The sequence below is a fragment of the Pinus tabuliformis genome, chromosome 2_1 (genome assembly GCF_031772625.1).
Source record: "Pinus tabuliformis cultivar Carrire ecotype Pingquan chromosome 2_1, CPIR1, whole genome shotgun sequence".
NCBI lineage: Eukaryota > Viridiplantae > Streptophyta > Pinopsida > Pinales > Pinaceae > Pinus > Pinus tabuliformis.
This window is the reverse complement of record NC_142299.1, coordinates 829,502,170-829,515,125: the sequence shown is the minus strand read 5'-3', so window position 1 is coordinate 829,515,125 and position 12,956 is coordinate 829,502,170.

The window sequence follows — 12,956 nt, the reverse complement described above, 5'->3', positions numbered from 1 at the left end:
AAGATTATGTCTTTCTTTTCCCCTTGTAGCTAGGATTTTCATTGCTGAAAAGAGATAAAAGCTTTCTTATCATCTTTAGATTGGATTTTAGGAATTATATCTACATCTCGTGGTGAACCCAAAAGGCAAACTTCATAAGAAAGATCAACTTAAAATAAATTCAATGAACTTAACAATGCTTTGTAACTTAACGCACAACATTTAGAGGCCTAGGCTAGAGACGTATTCCGGCGTCGTGAAGCCTGGTAACTGTTTTCCTCACTGATGGTTGGGTGATTCCTCCACTTTGAGACGATAAGTGCTAGTACGGACTTGTGCTCCCACGTACCGTCGAGTATATATTGGGAGACCCCTATAGGCATAAAACCTTTATCCATAGGAAGCCGTGTCGGCTGCCCTATTGATCGCAATGCATCGAACACAACATTCGGGAAGATTGACTACCGTACCGTAAAAAGTATTCTATAGTTTTGCAATTGGTTTGGTACTCCCTCTAGCTAGACCTCCAGAGCAGTCCCTTTCGTTCCTTTTCAGAATCATTAACGGAAAAGGTCCATCTGAGCACTTGTCACTTCAGGCTCATTAAAAATCGAAGGAGACTAGAGTCATCTTTTGTTTTTTCTCGACTCTTAAAAACTGAAAAAAACAAGTTGTGTCAAAGTGTGTTAAAATTTATTTTAAACGGAATATTCATCCCCTTTTCCTACGTTGATCTTTGGGTTGAAAAAATGGAGCCTACCAACCAAGGAATTCCCCTTGGTGGAAATCCTAGTCCCTTCTCCTCTTGGGGAGATGTTGGTGCGCCCCATATGGCCACATTGTCGCTTCCAGGACTAACAATTGGCTTGCCAGTATGGCTCTTCTCAACCAATGTCATTCAGAACACCACTATTCCTGAACAATCGAATCAGCAATTAGACGAGTCCAGAGTTACCCACCAGCCTTCTACTTCTTCTAATTCTTCCTCTCCTCCTTCCTCTTCGCTTGACGGGACTGGTAAAGCTAAAAGCCAAGTTCCTAAGGAGAAGAAGGAAAAGAAGAAGAAAGAGAAAAAGAAGAAGGAGCCAAAGGCGAATGGGGGAAAACGAGTGTCGTCTAATGAAAATCCACACACAACACCGACCAGGCCTAAATCGCCATGTGTCATTTGCAAAGGAGACCACTTTCACAGAGATTGTCCTTGCATCCCCCGGATACTAAGGGACTGGTCTCCTCATTTGCACAATCCGGTGTCATCAACCTCTGGAGATCATGTTGAAAGCACACCGTCAACTAGTGAAAGTGAAGCCCCAGGACAAAAAGGGAAAACTAGATTTCCTTGTAAATTGTGCGAAGGCGACCATGCCCTCCACCGTTGTCCCTTCTTAGACGAAGCTAAAAGAGTTTTGGATGATCGTCCGGTTTCACCGTTACGACTTCCTCCTAGATATAAAAAACTCTTGTCGAGTCCATCACTAGTTGAGAATCCAGCTGGCCCGCTCAAGTGGTCGGCTGAAGCGTCTATCATTGAAGATAAACCAACTGAATCCATGCCAGACGAAAGTCAAAAGGTCGAGGCGGCAGTTGACCCAGTTTTGCCTTTAGAGGTTTTATCTTCGGATGATACAGTCACTGAAGAGAACAAGGATGACACCGTCCAAATTCTCTTCATCAACACAGACTCCGACGAACATGGGGGCAATTTACCCGTTCCTTTACCGCAGGAAGGAAGTTCGTCAGATCTATACCCGGCCGTCTACTCGGTCCCACCTCCAAGCAACCTAGTTGTCTCCTTCGACTGGAATCAACTAGGCAGACCCCGCTTACCAGTAAGCATACCATTCCGAATTACCGTTCAAATATACAGAATGATCATGGCTGGTACCATCATAGATGAGGGGGCTTCTGTGAGTATCCTTTCCTCTATTGCTTGGAAAGCGCTTGGTTCGCCATCGCTGTTGCCTAAAATGAGAAATCTGACAGGCTTTGATAAAGGAACCAGTTGACCTTTAGGGATCCTTCCCAATGTGCCCATAACATTGAGAGGGAAGATAGTTTGCATGAACGTCATGGTAGTTCAAGGACCCTTGGATTATAACCTTCTCCTTGGACAGGACTATATTTATTGCATGGGAGCCATTGTCTCCTCGCTCTTTAGAGTAATGTGTTTTCCGCACGAAGGAAGAGTGGTCAAGCTCGTGGACCAGCTTTCATTTCCCGGATCACGCATAGAAAATAGTCATATACCGTCCCTAAATGGTCTCTCCGCACAAGAAATGTCTCAACCCCCAGTCCGTCCTCCCGATGAGCGCGAGTAATTCGGAGGGATATGAATGAAACCCAGGGGGCATGCACCCTGGTCTGCTTCGGCAGGAAAACTTTGGGTATAGAGTAGGTTTCCGCGGGAGAATATGACTAGTATGTACCCCATCCGTCAGTGGAAGAGGGGTTATTCTAGAATAAGATTCTCTTGTCAAAGTTATGTGAGTTGGCGGGCATCGTCACTCACCTTTATTTATTTCGAGAAACATCGCCAAAGAAGTGTTTTGTTTACACCGTAAATAGAACAATCTTTGGGTAACCTGTAAGAGGTAGGCCTCTCCTGATAGAACAAATGTTTTGTCTACAAATTGAGAGGTAGCCTTGAAACTCTGTTTTATACCTGGGGGCATGCAAACCTTTTGGAATGCAAGTGAAGAGCGACTATTTATTTTTTTAAATTTATAGGACCTCTAACCCTTTAAACTCGTAGGATTGGTTGTTTCCTAACTTGCATAAAGAAAGGATATGAGGCAACACTCAAAAGATTGCCGCTTTTATATGAGACATTCTTATCATATGACTAGATTAATTGAGCAGTTTTAGCGCATAGTTCAAGCTCGTTAAAAAATAAACATAAATTCGAGCAAGTGTTTCCACCCGCGTTTAAGCTCGTTAAAAAATGAACTATCCCCTGGTAAATAACCACCGTGAATGTAGTACTTCAGCCATTAAAGCCTTGGTCGTGTTTGCACCGTCACCTCCACTTTTCCATTGGCCGATCATTCACCTCCATTTGATTGTTTACCCATTTTGTGGAACAGCTACAAAGAGTGATTTCACTAGCCATCCTTGTGACACTGCCGTGATTGGAAAATTCCAAACCTTACCTGGAATCAGCTGCTACCCATTTTATCACTCGCTCCTCAAAAGACGAGTCTTCTTGAAGCTCTTTTTAACTGACTCGTAAAATATGAAAAGATTGCCGAGTTTTGGCCTTCCAGCTCGTTAAAGCGACAGGAAGTGCTATCCCTCCTCTAGATTTTAATCTTTTTTGGACCTGAGGGATTATTGCACAAAAAGATCGAGCGCTTGTTTTGTTCGGCTCGTTAAAGCTAATCGAAAACTCATCCCTTCTGTATTGTTTTATACTTTTTCAGACTTAAGGGATTAGATGACGAAAAAGGAACTTTGGAGTTACCTTTACGTACCTTTTCAGACTCTCTAAAAATGAAAAGGACTGAGTTATCTTTGTCGTTAGACTCGTTGAAAAGATTAATAGCGACAAACTTGTCTTTAGGCGAGAACGAGTTTCACTATCGCTAGGCTCGTTAAAACATAGCGATGGGTTTGCCCGAAGGGAAAATTATAGAACAAGCATATGTTATCCTCCTCAAGCTTGACAAAAATAAAGAGGTACTGGTTAGCAATGACTCGGGAAAAATTGGGAAGAAAACTCAAAGAAACTTTATTGGTAGCAAGTCGCTCTTGAACATGACACTTCCACTCCGTGCCTGAGTCGGGTTGGGTTGTTTCATTCACCAGTCACATCACCATGGTCACGCCATACCATCCACATTTGGGGTAAATGCTACCAATCCATCACATAAGTGTCGCCGACATGTTCAAGAGAAGTCATCCAGAGAAGTCACCCGTGTCCCATCCACTACCATACATTATACTTCATTCTTTCATGACCGCCACCCTGAACCATATATCATTAGATCGTTTTCACCTCCATCAAAATCATTTGCTCCATTCCGTGTCATTGATGTGGGATTCATTAAGGTCCTCCTTTGACGGATCGCTTCTTGTCGACATCAGCTCATTATCCAAGAAGTTGATCTAGGAACACCCCTTCAGTACTTTGAAGCTTGCATGCCTCAATGGCAAGTTTCTCACTTCCGGCGACAGGTATATATCAATGACCTACCTTCGACCGAAAGATTTTGCATGGTGTTCGACGCCAAGTCCTTTATTCACACCACGTGAATTGTACTGCAGTACCTTGAGGATCATTATCATTATCGGTGATTCCTCTCGCGCTTGTTAACATTTTACATCATTGACTGGTAATCAAGCGATGTCTTTCCATGTTCGACTTCAAAAAATTTCTCACATGGATCGACTTGTACTTCGAGTGAAGATCGAACGAGATTGAAGACCCCGGATCTAGTTTCATCCATCCGGGCTGCGATATATATTCAGGATAAATAAAGACATTGAAATGTACAGCATTACAGCACAGATAATCATCCTACCAAAAGGATGATGACTTCATCAGAATCATCAGTCTACCATCAGACGATTGTCTGTCCTATGTACATGAAAATGAATTTATAAAGCTGAGCATGGGAATGCCCGCCTCAGCTAGATCATGAAAACAATATGAAGATAATGTATTGTATTGTATCTTATTACAGGTCTCCTCCCAGCATTGAGAGAACTTCGGATCCTCCTAATAAAGCATTTCACCCGATAAACGGCCTCATACTTTAGGGGGAAACTGTTATAGACATTTTTGTGCCTTACAGCTATAAGCATGAAATTTCCATAAACCATGGGATCCTAAGTCCCTAAAAGTGTTGTTCCAGCTCCTAAAGAAACAAGGTCAACAAATTACAGCTTCTCCCAAAAGTTCTCCACTAGAAACTGCTCAGAACTAGTCAAATCAAGATCATTTGAGCTGCTCCACTAGCTAGCTGCGTTGCAAAGCACCCAAATACACTGGCTAGGTGCGTTGCAACGCACTTGGATGCACTACCAGGGTGCGTTGAGCGGGAAATGACAAGTGGCAGAGTCATTCCACGAGGTGGAGAGACAATGGAAGCTTCCAAAATCTTTCCCAATGACACTTGCCTCACTGAATTCGACCAGTGATGAGTAAGAGGCTCTCAGTCTCGAAGTGGAAGCAAGAACTGACAGAGAGAAGCCACTAATCAATTCATGAGTTGACTCATCCTCTTTGCATACATCTATATATGGATCCCTCACCAAGAGATTCAGAGGCTGGAATTTTGTACATTGCAGAGAATTGTTGTTGGTTTTGAGATAGATATCAGAGTATTGGGTGATTTATGCTTTGTTGGAGGGGAAAAGGGGATTCCATGCTGGGAGGTTGATGCTGGATCAGGAATCATCGGTTGTAACTCCTCCTGGATCTTCTTGTTTTATCAATAAAACTATTTGAGTTTCTCCTACATGCTTGTATATCATTGATGTGTGTTATATTTGTATGTTTAGCTTAATGTGATCCTAAGCTTTTTATGAACATAAATCTATGTCTTTGTGTAGTTTCCTTCTTCTGTGATCTTGCAGGAACTTGGTGACGCTGGGTAAGTGAGGGAGCAGGTAGCTGGAAGCTGTCAAAGAGAAGAGAGATTGGATCAAAGGACTAGCGCAAGACACAGGTTGGTTCATCCTATTCCTCTTCGTTTATAGTTCATAAAGGAGAATACAAGAGTAGTTTTCCATGTTTGTTTCTGAGGTCTCTGTCACAACCCAATGGGATAGGGTCGTTCTGAATAGACACTTTTCCCGATAACAAGGACAACATTGTTTTTTCTCCTTGCAGGCTAACCAAGGTACATCCTGCTCCCGAGCCTTCATTAGATTTAGAGCCATCAAAATATAAAGACTAAAATAAAGCATTATCAACAATTGTATTTACAGTTTTCTCAGAATCATTAAAACATCTTGACCTATCTGTTTGTGAATAATTTTTGATCTGAGATGTAAAATTGTTTACTGAGAAAGGAGATGGTTGGGCTGTGAAGTTGCCAAAGAATGATTCTGACGAATAATTCCCTAAGATACTGTTATTAAATGCTATGGGTTGATTTTCCTGTTCTAACTCTGTGACAGTGTGGGTCATGTGCTTTTCTCGATTGAGTTTTATTTGATTTGGCTTTCCATTGTAGGGTAGCCACATGTGGGACTAATCGGTAGAAATATATCCATGGAGCTTCTCGGACCAATCCCTACTTAAGATTAAACCATAAAATTCAGGTATATCGATGATTAGGATATCAATTCTTTGAACTACTCGCGGATCAGTCGATAACCTGATCGTTACAGAGTTGATTTCTCCTACAACTTGTACCTTGGTTCTATCTAGCTGTACAATGTGAATTGCAGATTTCTAGGATTCAATGTTCAGTTTGGAACAAACCGAAGCTGGAATTGTATTTGAGGATGCCCCTGAATCAATCAAACAATTGTGCCGATTACGATTATAAATCTCATAGGTTAACAGGAAAGGAGGAGTATGGGAATTGGATATATTTCTGATAAGAATCCTATCAGTAGCTTCAATCCTGCTAGAAGGTGGTTTTCCTGAATCATTTGTAGCTTTAGCACTGGGAAGAGGTGACGAAGGAACAACATTCAATTCTTTGAGAATCAATTTCTGTTGATGTTTTAGTTTACTAAGTTCAAACATAGTAATATTTTCCTTAGTTTTCTTCATATCATCAATGATATTGTAATCCATTGAATCAAATACTACTAATGTTTTAGATGTTGAAGGCATATTTGAGGTTGAAGGTTGGTTTTGGGAAACCGTTGCAGCTGGCTTCCTTGTGGATACCTTTTCCTTTGTTGTTGTGGCACCTGCACTTCTTTTCTTTGAAGTTGCCTGGATGGGTTCAGGGGCACCTTTACTCCTAGTAGTGATAGGAAAAGCTTCTTCTTCATTTTCTGTATCGGAGTTAGGCAATATGAAATCCCACATTCCATGGCATTCAACAACTTCCTCTTTCTCATCAGTTGGTGAGATTGTTTCCTCTTATTCTTCTTCAGGGTTTGAATCTACATTAGATATAACATTCGGCGGTTTTGATTCAGTTTTCTTGAAAGTTCTAAAGGGCCTTTTAGTTGAGGTTTCTCCTACTTGCTTTTTGATTTCAACCATTTCATTTGACAAAGTATTAAGGACCTTTTGCAGACCTTCCATATCATAGGGATCTTTAGGTGTTTTCTTCTTTGAATCATCTTTAAAAGAAAATTTTTTGGCTTTTCTATCTTCCAGAGAAGCTTTCTTCTCTAGAGCATTAATATGTTTCTCCACAGCAAGTGATTCTTTCATGCTTTCAGCTAAAGTTGGTTTTGCAGCGTTGTCTACAAATATAGCTATATTGGTGGGTAGGGCAGTTATATACCATTCGCTTCTAATTTGTTCACTTGGTTTGGAGAGCGTTGGGATTTTATCCAAGAGTTTATTAAATCGTGCATTGAATTCTTTAATTGGTTCCCTATGCTCTATCCTAAGATTCGAGAGATCATTTATTAATGTGGCTAAAGATCTATCATCTCCATACTTAGTGAGAAACTGTTCTTGGCAAGTGGTCCAACTGGTAATGGAACCAGATGGCAAGGAAAGATACCAGGATCCTATTGATCCTTGCAAAGTATAAGGGAAGAGCCTAACTACAACATCTTCCTCAGTTAGTCCTTTGAGATTAACTGATAACATGAAGTTATTAATATGTTCCTCAGCTTGTGTTCCATCATCTGGGTTAAACTTGGGTAGCCATTTTTTAGGAGCATCACGTAATATGTGTAACGGTGCAGGCATATTGACCGCACCAGGCCTTTTCCATGGATCTGCCATTGTAACACCAGTAGTGGATGATACTACTGTTGAAATTCTAGATGTTTGGGAAGGAGTTGCTATTGAGGATTGCGCAGGTTGGGATGTTGAAGTTCCTAATCCCTGATGAACAATAATATGTAATGAGGGAGTGGATGGTTGACTTCACTCAAGGGAAGATGAGATGGAGGATGTGGATGAAAGTGCTTCACTGTCAGATCCTTCAGTGTTCTTCTTGGCCCTTTTCCTTTTAGGAAAAGGGAACTCAGTAGGTTTAATACTGAGCTTTCCGCTCTGAAGTCTAGTGAGGGGATGAGGTAAATTGAACTGTGAAGTCTCACTGCTTTGAGATACTTCAGATTTCTGTGGTGTTATCGAGAAGCCTTGAAGTTTCTAGATGAGTAACTGAACTTCAGGGGACTCAGGACTTAATCATTCTGGAGTATTGTGGCTGAGAGCAGTGGTAGTTGATTCCTCTTCTTCTTGCTTGGATACTAGAGAACCAGCATACAATTGGGAAGTACGAGGTGATGTGGAGGGAGAGTTACTCTGAGAATGGTCTATAGATTTGGATTTGTTCGCCATTCATAGTTCATGCCCTCCTTCTAGCGCCAAAAATGTTGATGCCCCGAAAATCGTTGTATCAACATTGGGGGATAAACACCTGGTACGGACCTTAATACAGCTCCTTTTCCGTTTGGAATGGTGGCTCTGACTGGATATAATGGGACTAGTTTCCCAATAATGAATAAAAGTGGATGGATGAGTGATTGATTTCTAATAAATGATAATGAATGGATGACCTAATCTATCAGCGAAAATATAAATAACTATTCTATTTCGGGAGGCTTCTATTCTTTGAAGTGCAACGTTTGATGACCTTTGTTCATCGATAGGCATATAGATGACTCTAAGCAATAAACATAGACATTCCTTTACTTAATGATTACTTTGTTCAAATAGTTGAACAAAGTGATTAACACATTGTTACACCTATCCTTTTTATATTACCGATACATGTATGATTAAAAGGAAAGCATGATGTAAACATCCAGTAGTGGAAAGTATAAAGAATGTTGTTAAAACACATGCATATATCTGATAATAGCAAGAACGATCAAACAACAATTCACATAAAAGGAATGAAATTAGACATAGATACTAGTACCATATGAGCTGCGAATCACTCCCAATATCAATAGCTATTTGGATTCCTTCTTCCGACGCAGAAACACTTTAAATAAAGGCAGTAGTGCACATTCACATAAAAGCTTCGTTATCAAAATTGGAATAATTGGCCCAGTCTTTATAAAAGAATATGCCTGAAGTACAGTAGTGCAACTTCAGGTTTAAGTCATATACTAAAACTTACGACCCTTTCTAAATACATGAAAGGGTCTATAAATACTTGATTGAAACTAACTAACTATGAAACTAAAATCCTCCTTAATTGGTACAAATTGATTCAGAATATCTTCCTCACGGCAATCTGGCAGTCGGCAGCATGATTCATCACTTAGGTTGTTTGCCTTTAGACCTGAGTTGGCATATCGCAAGCATTGGTTCCACTTCTGGTGGTCGGTTGAGACGAGAATTGAGTTGGGCAGCATAGGTGGCATCTTGTATATCGGGAATGATACACCTGATTGCATCTGTGAGGCACTTGAGGGTGGCTCTCTGGCTGTATGGTTTGACTAAGAACAACCAATAGGTTTCCCATGTCAAACTGTTAATTCCTGCGATTAATCTCCCATTTTTCTCCAGCTCTTGATAACAAGACTGCTCCAATGTTTTAGCCAATAGAAATTTACCTGGGGTACATTGAGAGATTATGTTAGATAAGTATAGAGTATCATTAATCAATTCAACCAAATTTCTTTTGGTTAATTTGCATCTGGAAACTGCTCTCTCTGCTTTTATTAACTGGGACTGCCATTCCATAAATAATATTTCTTTATGCGATTCTAGGATTTTTGGCAAATAAGCTGTCTGTCCCTCATTAGTATCTTGCCACTCAAGAAAATTAGTCAAGGTCTCATCGGCCTGCTTTAAGTCTGTTCTAGCATCAGCCGATTTATTAGTTATTGATGTTGTTAAGTCACATAAAGGTTCTACTTGGGCGATTTGTTGACATAACAGCCTTATCTTTGTCACCAACGCCTTGTTTATCTGTAATGCCTCTGCTCTGAATTTGGCTGGTTGTGGAAGATTCTTGGTTTTCTCTATTTGGGCTGATAGTTGAGAAATTTGATCATCTTTCGACTTCACCATTTTTTCATTCATTGCTTTTAGTTTTTCCAATGCTTCCGACAGCTCTTTCTGCTTTTGAACTGCACTCGAATCAATTCTTTGTTTCTCTTCCTGCAATTGTTTATTCAATTGATTATTTATTTGTTGTTGTGTAAACAATTTTCGTTTTGCTTGTTCTGCCTTCTGCTATGCCTCCGATAGTTGTGCTTGTAACAAAGTGATTTCCTGGTCCTTTCCTTTTAATAGATTACTAACTTCTGATGCCTTGTCTATGGTGGCTGTTGAATAGGCTCCAGCATATTCAGACAGTTTCGTTAGGTCATCAGAAGGATCAAACTCCTCCTTCCAAACCATGTTGCCCGTCACTGTTTGTTTAGGGAATAGGGAAGGTTGATCATTCCTTCTCCTTTTCCGCTGTCGTTTTACTACAGCCTTGTGCTTTGGGCTATAAAAGACATCCAATGGAGGAATTTCTTCTACTTACAAAACAATCTGATCGGAGGGATCCTTAGGAATTATTTCTATTCATGTAGAACTTGGTAGGCCGCTGGTTCCACTTGGAACCTATTTAGATGTTGTCTCCTGTGTGTCAGCCGTTTTTGATGTTTCGGCTTCCTTCGAGCTCTCAAGATTGCTTATGATTGAGTCGAATTGTTGCCATTCCTGGAGCAATTTTGGGTCAATCTGGGCATCTACATTCACCTCTGTACTGCTCTGTTCCTGCTCTTTTCCTTGGGTTTCCTCTTGCTCTTTTGCATGCACTTCCTCCTGCTCTTTTGATGTAGCAGGAGGTTCCTTAGTGAGTCGCTGCTCAGGCTCGCTTGATTCTGTCGTTGGGGTCGTTGCTAATAGATATAGAGGCAGGGTTTGCAACCTTTTTTCTCTAAGTTTGTTAAATTCAACTAACCCGTCATCCTAATATTTCATTCTGGCCAGCGATTTAACTTGGAATATTGACTCGGCTGAGGAGAACAGGTCATCAAACATATCTTCTTTATGATCAAATTTAGTTAATTTTGCTTGTTCAAGTGCATTGTAGGTGACTTTGTTTGGATCGAATCGCCTATTAGGAAGAGTGGCTATACTTAGTGCCTTGATTTTATCAGCTTCTTTCTATGCATGTTTAAAGTCATGCAGAGCGTAGACACCGCATCTTAGAGGAAAAGGATGCCAAACCTGCTTCTTTTTGCTCTTTAGAGTTTGTGTAACTTCTTCGGATGTAATCTGATAGGCTACCTCCCTGGCTAATAGTTTATTAGGTATGTACAAAGGGAGGACATGAGGTTTGGCTTGGCTGCCGAAAACTCTTACATAGTTGAATTTTTCTTCTCCGAACCATCTTCCTACGGATGTCAAGTCAACCCCCACTTGGTAGGTAATCTTAGGAGAAGGTTTATCAAAAAAGGAATAGTGAATGGGTAACATAAAACCATTGCAAGAATGATATGAATGATGCTTATAGTGAGCTTTACATAACTTCTGATGGTATATATGAATGGGCATGGGGTCTTGTGGAGTCCGTCTCCATCCAAGCACAGGAAATTCAGAATTAAAACATAGGGTGTCCAAGATATAGGCACTATAGTAGAATGGGGGAATGACCCTTTCAGTAATGCGGGATTTGTATCTAAACTCAAGGACTGCGGTCGCTAGCTTATCAGAAAATATAGTTTCCTAATCCATTATTTCACTATTACATGTTGCCTCCATCAAAGGAACCATCTCTATAGTGAAATTTGCAGAATTATGTAACCCCCACAATCTACACATCATTATCCCGGCATAACAATAAGGAGAACACAAAGAATCAAGAGAGTACTTACCCGAAGACTCGTGCTTGTGTTTTGATGGGTTTTGCCTCCAATCCCGAATGGGTTCAGATTCAATTTCATTCTCACTTCTGAATTTCTCCAAGAAGGCCTTGTTGTACTTCTTCTCCGGTACAGGCAAATGGTACATTTGCCTCAAATCATCAGGTTGAAATGAACTGAAGATTCTCCCATCCATGGTGCAAAATGTTCTATTTTTTATTGGGATTTCTTCAATTTCCCACTTCACCACATCTGTATATGGGAGAATTTGTTCCCGGGCTACTATCCGATGAAGGAACGAGTCGGCTGAATCCTTTAGAGTAGCATTAGATTTCCGAATCATGTTTGCTGTGGTTTGCACTGTTGTTACCTCAGGCCCTTCAGCCTCAATTAAATTATAGGTTCTTAGCCAAGTAGTTTTGCTGAGTCCTAGACATGTAGTGTCGGATATCGGTCCTTTTCTGTTTGTTCCTGGATCAGCGGTGGGTTGCCCTGTAGCTGGCGAAGCGGAAGTTGTTGCGGTCTTCTTAGATTTCTTCCCCATTCTGCTTGAATTTACTGCTTCAGAAGAGCTCTGCACATGAGTGAAAATGAACGTAATGTGGAGAATTGATAGCACAAACCAAAGAAGAACGAGATATATCAATCAATGAATAATGGAGGATTTAAAATAAGGTGGCCACGAATGCGATCTCTGAAGAGATTTTAGACTTACTGTTTCATTAATTGGCTGTTTAAACCTGTCAATCCTTTAAATGATCGTTATGTCGTTTATTGGCCAAATGATTCACTTAAGCGTGGCTTCAATGTTTTGGCGGTTGAGTGCAAGTGAATCACTATCGGGAAAAGAAAGGTCATTAATACTAAATAACCATAAAATATCCCAACTTTACCAATCTTTTTTGAAATCTACGCTTTAGCTTTATCGCAATCGGCGATCGGGGAAAGCTTAAGTTGTTATATTGGTTCCTTTCGGAATCCCCGATTGCCGATAGCGATATCGCCAAGTCGCATCAGGAGTTTTTTAAATGAGGGCTTTGAAATGCATGCATGGTACATCTCCGATT